This window comes from Tachyglossus aculeatus, chromosome X2, assembly GCF_015852505.1.
Source record: "Tachyglossus aculeatus isolate mTacAcu1 chromosome X2, mTacAcu1.pri, whole genome shotgun sequence".
In the NCBI taxonomy this organism is placed as follows: domain Eukaryota; kingdom Metazoa; phylum Chordata; class Mammalia; order Monotremata; family Tachyglossidae; genus Tachyglossus; species Tachyglossus aculeatus.
Window position 1 is genome coordinate 317,567 of NC_052100.1, and position 13,889 is coordinate 331,455.

At 54.8% G+C, this 13,889-nt stretch overlaps 1 protein-coding gene across 4 annotated transcripts in view; it reads right to left on the reverse strand.

Moving 5' to 3' along the window:
* NCOA1 (nuclear receptor coactivator 1) overlaps positions 1 to 11,478 on the reverse strand; it is a 48,638-nt gene extending 37,160 nt beyond the window's left edge. For 3 of the 4 annotated variants that reach the window (XM_038770839.1, XM_038770843.1, XM_038770844.1), the window contains exons 1-2: positions 11,298 to 11,478; positions 1,701 to 1,814 (exon numbers count right to left, since the gene is read on the reverse strand). The gene's annotated coding sequence lies outside the window, so the exon portion shown is untranslated. Of the gene's footprint in view, positions 1 to 1,696; positions 1,815 to 11,297 lie in introns of all 4 variants that reach the window. The other variant, XM_038770840.1, reaches the window with a different exon arrangement.
* Between the last annotated feature and the right edge of the window lie 2,411 nt (positions 11,479 to 13,889).

Sequence of the window (13,889 nt, forward strand, 5' to 3'; positions counted from 1 at the left end):
GGTGGATGTGCCGGGTGCCTAGAACGGCACCCGGCTCTCTGCACATGAGGGGCCCCCCGGGGAGCCGCAGGTACCCGGTGAGACCCTGGCACGGCCCTCTGTCCTCAGCAGGCCCCTGGTCCAGGCCCAGTTCAAGGGATGGGGGAAGAGGGGAGCACCATGCCTACCCGGGTCCACGAGAGCGGGCGAAGCCCACCGTGGGCAGTCCTGGGAGGGCACTAACTGGCGGGTGGAGGGCAGCCTGACTCGACACCGCCCGCAAGTAGCTGAGGTCGCAACAGCTGCAAAGCAGACAGGGTCGAGAACCTCAGCCAGAATCTTATTACGCCTAATGAATGTCTGGTTCATCTCCCTCAGCACCGGGGACTACCCACTGACCGGCCACCGGGGCCACTCCTCAAACCGCGGAGCCCAAAGCCAACCAGCGGCGGAAGAGGAGGAGGGTGGCAGGGGCGGCAGCACGGGGGTACTGGCACCCATCGCCCTGATTTTCCGTGGGGAGGATACTAGAGGCTCCGGGAACTCCACCTCTCAGTGACCCAATGAAAACCATCCCTGGCGGGCATTGGCACCACGGCCCCACCAGGGAGGAGGAAAGAGCTGCTGACAGGGACGCAATGTACCCGCCACCGGAGTAGGGACGTCCAGGAGGGACCTTACTGAGCACCCTGGGGAACAGGCACCACGGCCTTACTGGAAAAAATGTGGGCCATCGACTCAGAGGGCCTGGGTTGTAATCCCGGCTCCGGCGCCGCCTGCCTGCATCTTGGTGACCTTGGACAGTTCACTTCACTTTTCTGGGCTTCGGTTCTCGCAACTGTCAAATGGGGATTCGATCCCCGTACTCTCTCCTACTTGGACCGTGAGCCCCTCGTGGGACAGCGTCTGTATCCAACCTGAAGATCCTGTATCTACCCCGGAGTTTAGCACAGTAATTACGCTCCATCATGAAGTCCAGCAGAGGCCCAAGCCATACTCCCCTCAACGAGGGACTTCCGCTCTGGTGGGGAAGCAGATACCAACAGATTTCCTGGTGGGCCGGAGGGCCCGGAGAGCGGATAGCCCCGCCACTCCCACCGAATCAGCCAGGGGCCAAAGCCATGGCCAATGATCAACATGCACCTTCTCCTCAGTGGGGGCCGAGCTGGGTTGGGGCTGAGCTTCACCTGACCTCCTTGACAGAAGGCTCTGCAGAGAATGTGAAAAGCGCTGAATGGGAGGAGATGAGGGGAGAGAAGAGGAGAGGAAAGAGGAGAGCAGGGGAGGGAAAAGGGAGGGGAGAGGAGAAGGGACAGGAGGGGAGAAAGGAGAGGACAAGAGAAAGGAGAGGCGAGGAGAAGGGATGGGAGAGAGAAGGGAAAGGAGGGGAGAAAGGAGAGATGGGAAGGGAGAGAAAAGGGATGGGAGAGAAGGGAGAGGATAAGAGAATGGAGAGAAAGGAGAAGGGAAAAGATAGAAGAAGGGGACACGAGAGGAGAAGAAAGGTGAGAATGGAAAGGAGCTGAGAGGAGAGAGAAAGAGGGTGGGGCCCCCACCCAGAACATCCACATTCTCTGCCGGGTACCACCGCCGGGGCCAGGCCACAAAGCAATACCCATCCCCGCTCCAACCCTCAGCCCTTCAACCTGAACGGCACACCTAAGGCCCCGAACCCCGAGACACCCGGAGTTTCCCAGAGGACAGACTGGCATCTCACCTACCGGGCCTGGGGCGGGGGGAGGGCAGGCGGCGGCCCTCACCCCCGGAAGCCGAGGTCCACCCTGCGCTGGCCGCCGTGGACGGGTCCCGTCAACACGCCATCGAGCGAGACGGTCCTGCAGAGGGAAAGAGTCCGAGAATCAGCAGGTCCCGATGTGACCAGGGGCCGGACGGCTGTAATTACCTCCTGCCCCTGCCCCAGAATCCGGTCAGAGAAAATGGGCACATCCCCGCTTCTCCCGCCAGTGACCAGACCCAGGCCACTGAGCGAGGCTCAGCGACATCCGGTGGTGTTACGCCCATTTCCCAGCGGGAGGGATCGCTGCATTTCTGGGGCACGGGGCAGGCCTATTGCTCTGGGCCGCACCGTGAGCCAGGGAGACCGCGTGCCAAGGCCAGCTGAGGATGCCAACCTGGTCGGCCCGCCCTCTGCGGAACGAAGCCAGGGTTGGTATGGCCCTTCCCAACTGTCCAGTGGAGCTCCGGTCCGATGCCCTGTAAGCTCCTGGAGGGCAGGGATCTTGGCTTCAGAATGGACAGCATCAGCCCAAGAGCTCCATACAGCGCTCCACATCTGGTGGGCATTGTCTATGCCCCTGACTGAGCAAGCGGGTGGCTGCGTACCTCGTTCTCGCCTGTCCCGCCATCGACCCCCGGCCCACGTCATCCCCCGGGCCTGGAATGGCCTCCCTCTGCCCATCCACCAAGCTAGCTCTCTTCCTCCCTTCAAGGCCCTGCTGAGAGCTCCCCTCCTCCAGGAGGCCTTCCCACACTGAGCCCCTTCCTTCCTCTCCCCCTCATCCCCCCTCCATCCCCCCCGTCTTACCTCCTTCCCTTCCCCACAGCACCTGTATATATGTATATATGGTTGTACATATTTATTACTCTATTTATTTATTTATTTATTTTACTTGTACATATCTATCCTATTTATTTTATTTTGTTAGTATGTTTGGTTTTGTTCTCTGTCTCCCCCTTTTAGACTGTGAGCCCACTGTTGGGTAGGGACTATCTCTATATGTTGCCAATTTGTACTTCCCAAGCGCTTAGTACAGTGCTCTGCACATAGTAAGCGCTCAATAAATACAATTGATGATGATGATGATGCGGCGGCCAGGAGAATTGTGTAGGAGCCGTGACTCTCTGCAGATGGATGCCACCCTGAGTCAGGCCCAGCTCCCCACCGCCGCCTCCCAGGCCCCTTATAATAATAATAATAATAATAATAATAATAATAATAATAATAATAATAATAATAAGGATGGCATTTGTTAAGCGCTTACTATGTGCCGAGCACTGTTCTAAGCGCTGGGATAGATACAAGGTTATCAAGTTGTCCCACATGGGGCTCACAGTCTTAGTCCCCATTTTACAGATGAGGGAACTGAGGCACAGAGAAGTGACTTACCCAAAGTCACACAGCTGACAAACGGCAGAGCCGGGATTCGAACCCACGCCCTCTGACTCCCAAGCCCATGCTCTTTCCACTAAGCCACCCTTATGGCCAGGACCAGGAGGCCTTCCCAGACTGAGCCCCTTCCTTCCTCTCCCCCTCGTCCCCCTCTCCATTCCCCCCATCTTACCTCCTTCCCTTCCCCACAGCACCTGTATATATGTATATATGTTTGTACATATTTATTACTCTATGTACTTATTCATTTTACTTGTACATATCTACGCTATTTTATTTTGTTAGTATGTTTGGTTTTGTTCTCTGTCTCCCCCTTTTAGACTGTGAGCCCACTGTTGGGTAGGGACTGTCTCTATATGTTGCCAATTTGTACTTCCCAAGCGCTTAGTACAGTGCTCTGCACACAGTAAGCGCCCAATTAATACGATTGATGATGATGATGATGATGACCAGTCTCCCCCTCTCTCCATTTCAGGCCCCGCTGGTGGCATGGACTATCTCCCCCTCTATACTATAAGCTCGCTGTGGGCAGGGAATGTATCTGTTATATTGTTCTACTGGACTCTTCCCCCGAGCAGTTGGTACAGGGCTCTCTGCACACAGTAAGTGCTCAATAAGTCCAATTCACTGACTGACAGTGAAAAATAGCCAGGAAAACCTTAACCCGGCCAGCGCTGGGGGAGGCAACGGCTCCACCCAGGGAGGCGGAGCTGCTGGTCCAGCCTCTTCCCCCTACCTCCATCGCTGCTGGACAGATGGGCAGACGGGCAGAAGGGCAGAGGGGAGAGGACGGGCGAGGTGCTGGCTCCGGCCTGGGTGAGGACTCAAGGGGCGGCTCAGTGCTTTGATGTGTCTGTTCTATCGTCCTCTCTCAAGCGCTTAGAACAGTGCTCTGCACATAGTAAGCGCTCAATATGATTGACTGGGAAGGGAGGGCCAAGAAGGGGTGGTGGGACCCTGGGCGGGGCCGGCCATCGGGGGTGGGACGATCTGATGCCCAGGAGGTGGAGGTGGCACCGCAGGCCGTATCTGAACGAGGAGGGAGGGCCAAGCGTGGCTCAGTGGAAAGAGCCCGGGCTTCGGAGTCAGAGGTCACGGGTTCGAATCCCTGCTCCACCAGAAGTCTGCTGTGTGACCTTGGGCAAGTCACTTAACTTCTCTGAGCCTCAGTTACCTCATCTGTAAAAATGGGGATTAAGACTGTGAGCCCCACGTGGGACAACTTGATCACACTGTATCCCCCCCCCAGCGCTTAGAACAGTGCTTTGCACATAGTAAGCGCTTAACAAATGCCTTAAAAAAAAAAGGCCCCGGGCAGGGTGGGATCAGGCTGGGTGGGGCGGGAGGAGAGAAAGGGGGGTGTTTTTTGCAGGACAGGTCTGCTAATTCTCCTGTACTGTACTCTGTCAAGCTCAGAACAGTGCTCTGCACATTGTAAGTGCTAATAAATACCACGGATTGATTGGCTGATTGATTGATTGGTAGCTCCTGGAAAGGGCTGCGGCAGAGGGGGCCAGGGCCCTGCTTGGAGGACTCCCCCCGCCCCGGCTCTGGGCAACTCTGCTGAAAAGGTCACATCCGTTGAACCGCCCCGGCCCTCGGTCGCTACCTGACCAAAGCCTGGACCCCCCGCGCTTTCCATAACGGAGGTGGTGACAGGGTTAAATGGAAAACTCACTGACCCCGGTGCCCCTGAAGCAAGCGAGGTGGGAAGCCGAGCGGGGCCGAGGAGGGCAGTGCCACGGACACAGACGCCCGCCCCCGGCCCAGCCCGTGGCGATGAGCAGCCCAAAGCTCTCCAGACTCGCAGGGCCGAAGCTCTGGCTTCGCCCCCAAAACTCAAACCGGATGCTTCACTGCCATCTTTTCACCCATGTGGGAAGAAAGAGCTTGTTGTCTGTCTTCCCCACCTCTCTCTCGCCGCCTCATCGCCCCGGTCCCACGCGTCACGGGCGGCGTCTCTTCCGAGCACCGCTATGTCCACGTCCCCTGCACCTCCCCAGCCCCCAACGACCCCCGGGGCTGGGGTCTCGGCCGGACCCTCCCTTCCCTTTACTCTCCACAAGGACAAGTCCCCAAACCCTTCCTCTCATCCCCCCCACCCCCAAACCCTGGCAGCTGCCCAATCAACAGCCCGGCCCCAGCGCCTACCGCGGACACGGCACTGGACTGGGGGGCTCGTGACGGGATAACAGAGCCGGCCGACACGATTCCTGTCCTCGACGAGTTTCCAGTCTGGCCGGGACCTGGTGCCCCGCCTTCCTCCTCCACGCCCTGGCGGCCCTGACCCACCGGCCTCCGTCTTGTGTACCTTGGGGGTGACCCACTGAACCAACCCCAAGAGGCCATTCCCATTTGTTTATCATTTTGAAAGTTCTTAATATGGAGGTCAGAAAGGTCAGAGGTGATTAGAGGCCTGGCTGCCTTCTCTTACAGGTTCCCCAGCCCTGGCAAGCCACCCCGAGCCCCTTCAGTCCTCATCAGCCCGGCCTCCCCATACTTCCCTGCACCATGGTCAAAAGAGAACCTCTACTGACCACTTCCATCCACCCCCGTCCCTGGCCTCCTATAGAAATCCTCCGCTGGCCAGGCCCCACATCCCTGAGCCTCCAATATACACTCTCTCTACTGACCACGTCCATCTACCCCACCGTAAACCCCCTCCGTTGACCTCGTCCTGTCCACCTATAAACCTTCCCGGCTGACTGTGTCTCTTCACCCCCTGACTCTGGCCCTCCTATAAAGACCCTCCGCTGACCGTGGTGGAGCAGCGGCAGGGCAGTAAAGTTACGGATGAGGGCGAGGGCCAGAGAGGGTCGGAAGTCCACCCCGGGTTTGGGAAGTGCTGGGACAGGTCCCCGCCTCGAGGGCGGACCCCTTCACCCGGTGACCCCGCCGGCCCTCGGCCCTTCCTCGGGCACGTGCCGGCCTGGGGGTCCTGGACTCACACGGGCGGGTGGGCAGCAGTCCAGGATGACCTGAGGAAGGCGGGCCTAGCGTCCACCAGAGAGGCGAGGTTGCCGCGGTGACACAGGAGTCATCCCCGGCCCCGGGCCGCCAAATAGTCAAAGTGGGACATGTCATACACCCACGACACTGTCACCGTGACCCAATTCCGAGCACCCGAGGGGAGCCGCCAGGGGAGCCCTGTGGGCTCAAACGAGTGGCAGCTCCTGGCTCGGTTTCTCAGCTTGAACACCGGGCGCGGGTGGGGGAGGAGCCACGGGGCCCAAGGAAGAGAGAATACAAAGCACAGCCCACCGGAGGGGCTGTGGGTGAGCCGTCCGGCCAGGCGGGCACCCGGGGGCCGCGGTCCACCGGTGTCCATAAATGTCTCTCTCGGCCACCCCCGCACGGCCCAGCCCCCGATACCGACCGCGGCTGGGCTGGCCCAGGGCACGGTGACACTCATGGACCGTGGCTCTCCGGGAATACGGGAGCACGTAGGGAGCGGGGGAACACCAGACCACGAAAGGAATGGGGAAGCGCTGGAGCACATAAGGTGCTCAATGGGGTGCACCAGAGCATGGGAGCATTTAGGGAGTAGGAGAGCAGGGAGCGCAGAGCCGTCAGGGCCAGGCCCAGAGGGGCCGCAGAGGGGGCGGTGGGGTTAATTGTGAAGGGGTGCGATGTTTGCGGAAGCCAAATAAACCTTCCATCTCACCCCACCCTGACCCCCCAGTGCCAGGGCCCTCCCAAACTGCCACTTCCTTGCCTCCCTCCCTCCTCTCCTAATTAATTACGGTATTTATTAATTAAGGTCTTTCTTTAGCGCTTACTACGTGCCAAGCACCGTACTTCAGCTGTGGGGAGGAAAACAAGCAAATCGGGTAGGACACAGTCCCTGTCCCACATGGGGCTCACACTCTTAATCTCCGTTTTCCAGCTGAGGTAACTGGGGCACTGAAAAGTGAAGTGACTTGCCAAAGGTCACACAGCAGGCAAGTGGCAGATCCAGCATTAGAACCCATGACCTTCTGACTTTCAGGTCTGTGCTCTATCCATTACACCACGCTGCTTCCCTCCTTGGGCCTCCCTCCTCCTCCTCCTCCTCCCCTCTCCGGGCCTCCTCTCCCCTCCCCCCTCCTCGGGCCCCAGCACCCAGATTACCAGCTACAGTCCCGGGCAAAGCCAGATCCGCTGGAGGCCCAGGGCACAGTTCAACCTCCCCGCCAGCATCACCGCGATAATCATCTGCCAGTCAAGCCGAAGGGTGCTCATACTTGGCATCCGGGCCCTCATTTCGCCCTCACCCTGGCCACAAACCGGAGAAAGTCAGGGATGGTCAGGCGAGGAAATCAAGGCCCGGAGAGGTCCGGCGGCTTGGCCGAGGTCACAGTGGGCCAGGGCCGGGACCGTTCTAGACTGTGAGCCCGCTGTTGGATAGCGATTGTCTCTTATCTGTTGCCGAACTGTACTTTCCAAGCGCTTAGTACAGTGCTCTGCACACTGGAAACGCTCAATAAATACGATTGATTGAATGAATGAATCACAAGGGCCTCCTGACTCCCGGCCTCCCTAGAATCAAAGCAGAGGTGGGTGGTTTTTGACGTTCCCCTCGAGGTGGAGGTAACCCAGAAAGGTGTTCGGGGAGACGGCCGGGGTGGGGGGGGTCCCGGTCCAACCTGACATCACGACCTGACATTTCTAGACTGTGAGCCCGCTGTTGGGTAGGGACTGTCTCTGTATGTTGCCAACATGTACTTCCCAAGCGCTTAGTACAGTGATCTGCACACAGTAAGCGCTCAATAAATATGATTGATTGATTGACCCCTGCCTGGCCGCGTCCTGAGGCCCCAGCTAGGGCCAGACCACGTTTGGAACTGCCCGCCTGTCCCCGTGGCCGGAGGCCCACCGCCAGGTCCCGCTGCCCACCGGAACCCCCTGACCAGGCCCCCCGATCTTCATCCGATACCCCAACCGGGCCCACCTGCATCCTCCGGCCCGGGACCCCAAGGCCGCCCTGCCAACCGTGGACCGCTGCCCCGGCCGCAGCCCCACCGCCCCTCAGCCTGCGGTGAGCCCCTGGCCAGACCCAAACGGACCTGCCGTGGGGCCCGGCTTGCCCTGCCCTCCTCTCCCCGCCCCCGGGGAAACAGCTCGACTGGGCAGACGTCCACAACCCCCTGCCCCGACCCCACAACACACATCCACACAATCATCAGCACAGGGTGGGCCCACCTTGAACATCACACGGAGGGCAGCAAGGGCGGCGGGGCCGGGGCCGCAGCCCACTGTTGGGTAGGGACTGTCTCTATATGATGCCTACTTGTACTTCCCAAGCGCTTAGTACAGTGCTCTGCACACAGTAAGCGCTCAATAAATATGATCGATTGATTGATTGAGGGGACGGACGAGCGGAGGGGCAGCTCGCCACCGGCCCACCTCGCTTGGGACGTTTCCCACCCAGACGGTGGCCGGATTTGAGGTCCCTCCCTTCACCTGGGACCCCCACCCACCCATCCACCCCCGGTCTGCCCTTCTCCTCTCACTGGGGGGGCCCCCCATCCCTGGACTGCCCCGCCCCCGTCACCGAGGACCCCCGCCACCGTACTTCCCAAGCGCTTAGTACAGTGCTCTGCACACAGTAAGCGCTCGATAAATACGATTGATTGATTGATTGACTGGGTGGCGAGCCCCCACCCCTGGCCCGGGGCTTTCCTGGGGCTGTGAGGTCCGGCCGGGAATAGGGCCTGCTCTTTTCCAGGACACCTGCTCCCCCAGCTCCAGGCTGGCCCTCCCCTCCCTCCCTCCTTTCCAGGACGGGCCTGGCCTTCCCTGCAGTCCTCCTCCCTGCAGTCCTCCTCCCTGCAGTCCTCCTCCCTGCAGTCCTCCGGGGGCCCTGCGGGAGGGGAGCCGGGAGGAGGGGGCGGGAGCGGCGAGCCAGAAAGTCCCCTGCTCAGCAAAAAGCTGATCCCTCGCACGAGAAAACGGGGTGCAGCGATGAGGAGGGGGTGCAGCCGTGGGGGGGGGGGGGGGTGATGATGAGGCCTGGACCTGCCCAGGCACGGTGGGTAACCAACCCACCATCCGAGGACCGCCTTTCCGGGAGCCCTCCCCCCAGGCATCGAAGATGGGGAGGGGGGAGTCAATCAATCAATCGTATTTATTGAGCGCTTACTGAGTGTAGAGCACTGTACTAAGCGCTTGGGAAGTCCAAGTTGGCAACATACAGAGACATTAGACTGTAAGCCCACTGTTGGGCAGGGACTGTCTCTAGATGTTGCCAACTTGGACTTCCCAAGCGCTTAGTACAGTGCTCTGCACACAGTAGGGGCTCAATAAATACGATTGATTGATTGATTGACAGTCCCTACCCAACAGTGGGCTCACAGTCTAGAAGGGGGAGTCGGGGCTGTCTGTCGCTCTCTTCCTCCCTCCAAGGCCCTACTGAGAGCTCCCCTCCTCCAGGAGGCCTTCCCACACTGAGCCCCTTCCTTCCTCTCCCCCTTGTCCCCCTCTCCATCCCCCCCATCTTACCTCCTTCCCATCCCCACAGCACTTGTATATATGTATATAAGTTAGTATGTATTTATTATTCTATTTATTTTATTTGTACATATTTATTCTATTTATGTTAATATGTTTTGTCTTCTTGTCTGTCTCCCTCTTCTAGACTGTGAGCCCACTGTTGGGTAGGGACCGTCTCTAGACGTTGCCATCATCGTCATCATCATCAGTCGTATTTATTGAGCGCTTACTGTGTGCAGAGCACTGTACTAAGCGCTTGGGAAGTCCAAGTTGGCAACACATAGAGACAGTCCCTACCCAACAGTGGGCTCACGGTCTAAAAGGGCCAACTTGTACTTCCCAAGCGCTTAGCCCAGTGCTCTGCACACAGTGAGCGCTCAATAAATACGACTGATTGATTGATCTTACTTGTACATATCTATTCTATTTATTTTATTCTGTTAGTATGTTTGGTTTTGTTCTCTGTCTCCCCCTTTTAGACTGTGAGCCCGCTGTTGGGTAGGGACTGTCTCTAGATGTGGCCAACTTGTACTTCCCAAGCGCTTAGCGCAGTGCTCGGCACACAGTGAGCGCTCAATAAATACGATTGATTGATTGATTTTACTTGTACCTATCTATTCTATTTATTTTATTTTGTGAGTATGTTTGGTTTTGTTCTCTGTCTCCCCCGTTTAGACTGCGAGCCCGCTGTTGGGTAGGGGCTGTCTCTAGATGTGGCCAACTTGTACTTCCCAAGCGCTTAGCGCAGTGCTCTGCACACAGTGAGCGCTCAATAAATACGATTGATTGATTTTACTTGTACATATCTATTCTATTTATTTTATTAGTATGTTTGGTTTTGTTGTCTGTCTCCCCCTTCTAGACTGTGAGCCTGCTGTTGGGTAGGGACCATCTCCAGATGTTGTCAACTTGTACTTCCCCAGCGCTTAGTGCAGTGCTCTGCACACAGTGAGCGCTCAATACGATTGATTGATTATTGATCGATTTTACTTGTACCTATCTATTCTATTTATTTTATTACGTTAGTCTGTTTGGTTTTGTTGTCTGTCTCCCCCTTTTAGACTGCGAGCCCGCTGTTGGGTAGGGACCGTCTCTCTATGGGGCCAACTTGGACTTCCCCAGCGCTTAGCGCAGTGCTCTGCACACAGTGAGCGCTCAATAAATACGATTGATTGATTTTACTTGTACATATCTATTCTATTTATTTTATTTTGTTAATCTGTTTGGTTTTGTTCTCTGCCTCCCCCTTCTAGACTGTGAGCCCGCTGCTGGGTAGGGACCGTGTCTCTATGGTGCCAACTTGGACTTCCCCAGCGCTTAGCGCAGTGCTCTGCACACAGTGAGCGCTCAATACGACTGATTGATTATTGATCATTTTACTTGTACATATCTACTCTATTTTATTATGTTAGTCTGTTCGGTTTTGTTCTCTGTCTCCCCCTTTTAGACTGCGAGCCCGCTGTTGGGTAGGGACCGTCTCTCTATGGGGCCAACTTGGACTTCCCCAGCGCTTAGCGCAGTGCTCTGCACACAGTGAGCGCTCAATACGATTGACTGATTGATTGATGGGCGGGGCGCCCCCTGCGCAGCTGCTGCCCCGTGACAGCTGCGCCCCCCGGGGGGGGGGAGGGGCCGAAGGGGGACGTGGAAACCGCCGCCGCCCCCCCAGGACCCCCCCGGGGCCGGGGCCGGGGCCGGGGCCGGGGCCCCCGCTCACCTGCCGCCGCGTTGACAGCCGCCGGGAACGGACGCCGGAGCGGGGGGGGAGACCCGGCGGAGCAGAACCGGGGAGGCCGCGCCTGTCGGGGTGTGTGTGTGTGTGCGTGTGTGTGTGTGTGTGGTGTGTGTGTGTGCGTGTGGCTCCCGCGGCCCGAGGACCGCCGCCTCAGCCGCTCCGCGCAGCCGCCGCCGCCGCCATGTTCTCCTCAACGCCGCCGCCGCCGCCCCTCCCCCCACCCCGGCCCCGCGGTGACGTCACCGCGCGCACGCGCCCCCGTCCCTCCCCCCCGCGGCCGCTAGGGGGCAGGACGTCCCCTCGCCTTTTGGCGCCCCCTGCCGGCCCCCCCCCCCCCCCCCCTCCATCAATCGATCGATCGCTCAATCGTCTTCATTGAGCGCTCGCTGCGTGCAGAGCACTGCGCTAAGCGCTGGGGAAGGACAGGTTGGCCACATCTAGAGACGGTCCCTACCCTACAGCGGGCTCACGGTCTAAAAGGGGGGAGACGGAGAACAGAACCAAACGCACTAACAAAATAAAATAAATAGAATAGATATGCACAAGTAAAATAAATAAATAAATAAATAAATAGAGTAATAAATATGTACAAACATATATACATATATACAGGTGTATTGTATATATATGTGTGTGTACATATATACATATATATGTATATATACATATATGTGTATATACATGTATACATATATACATATATATGCACATATGTATATATACATATATGTGCATATATACATACATATATGCACATATATGTATATGCATATGTATGCACATATATGCATGTATGTATGTGTGCATGCTTGCATATATACATATATACATGCATATGTGCATATATGCATATATGCATGCATATGTACATATATATGCATATATATCATCATCATCATCAATTGTATTTATTGAGCGCTTACTGTGTGCAGAGCACTGCACTAAGCGCTTGGGAAGGACAAGTTGGCAACATCTAGAGACGGTCCCTACCCAACAGCGGGCTCACGGTCTAAAAGGGGGAGACAGAGAACAAAACCAAACATACTAACAAAATAAAATAAATAGAATAGATATATACAGGTAAAATAAATAAATAAATGAATAAATAGAGTGATAAATATGTACAAACATATAGACATATATAAAGGTGTATTGTATATACATACATATATATGCATATATACATATATATGCATGCATATATACATACATATCATCATCAATCGTATTTATTGAGCGCTTACTGTGTGCAGAGCACTGGACTGAGCGCTTGGAAAGTACAAGTTGGCAACATCTACAGACAGTCCCTACCCAACAGTGGGCTCACAGTCTAAAAGGGGGGAGACGGAGAACAAAACCAAACATACTAACAAAATAAAATAAATAGAATAGATAGGTACAGGTAAAATAAATAAATAAATAAATAAATAAATAGAGTAACAAATATGTACAAACGTATATACATATATACAGGTGCTGTGGGGAAGGGAAAGAGGTAAGATGCGGCGGATGGAGAGGGGGACGAGGGGGAGAGGAAGGAAGGGGCTGAGTGTGGGAAGGCCTCCTGGAGGAGGTGAGCTCTCAGTAGGGCCTTGAAGGGAGGAAGAGAGCTGGATGGGCGGATGGGCAGAGGGAGGGCGTTTTGGCGCCCCCTGCCGGCCCCCCCTCAATCAATCAATCAATCAATCAATCGTCTTTATTGAGCGTTCACTGTGTGCAGAGCACTGGACTAAGCGCTCGGGAAGTACAAGTTGGCAACATATAGAGACGGTCCCTACCCCACAGTGGGCTCACAATCTAAAAGGGGGGAGACGGTGAACAAAACCAAACATACTAACAAAATAAAATAAATAGAATAGATAGGTACAAGATAAATAAATAGAGTAATAAATATGTACAAACATATATACATATATACAGGTGTATTGTATATATATACATATATGTGTGTACACATATACATATATGTATATATACATTTAATACATATATACACATATACATATATATGCATATATGTATATATACATACACATATATACATATATACATGCATATATACATATATATCATCATCAATTGTATTTATTGAACACTCACTGCATGCAGAGCACTGTACTAAGCGCTTGGGAAGGACAAGTTGGCAACATCTACAGACGGTCCCTACCCAACAGCGGGCTCACGGTCTAAAGGGGGGAGACGGAGAACAAAACCAAACATACTAACAAAATAAAAGAAATAGAATAGATAGGTACAGGTAAAATAAATAAATAAATAAATAGAGTAATAAATATGTAAAAACATATATACATATATACAGGTGTATTGTATATATATGCATATATATGTACATATATAAACACATATGTATATGTGTGTATATATGCATATACATGCGCATATATACATACATGCATATAAGTGTATGTATATACGTATATATACATACATATATACATACATCATCATCATCAATCGTATTTATTGAGCGCTTACTGTGTGCAGAGCACTGGACTAAGCGCTTGGGAAGTACAAGTTGGCAACATATAGAGACAGTCCCTACCCAATTGCTCA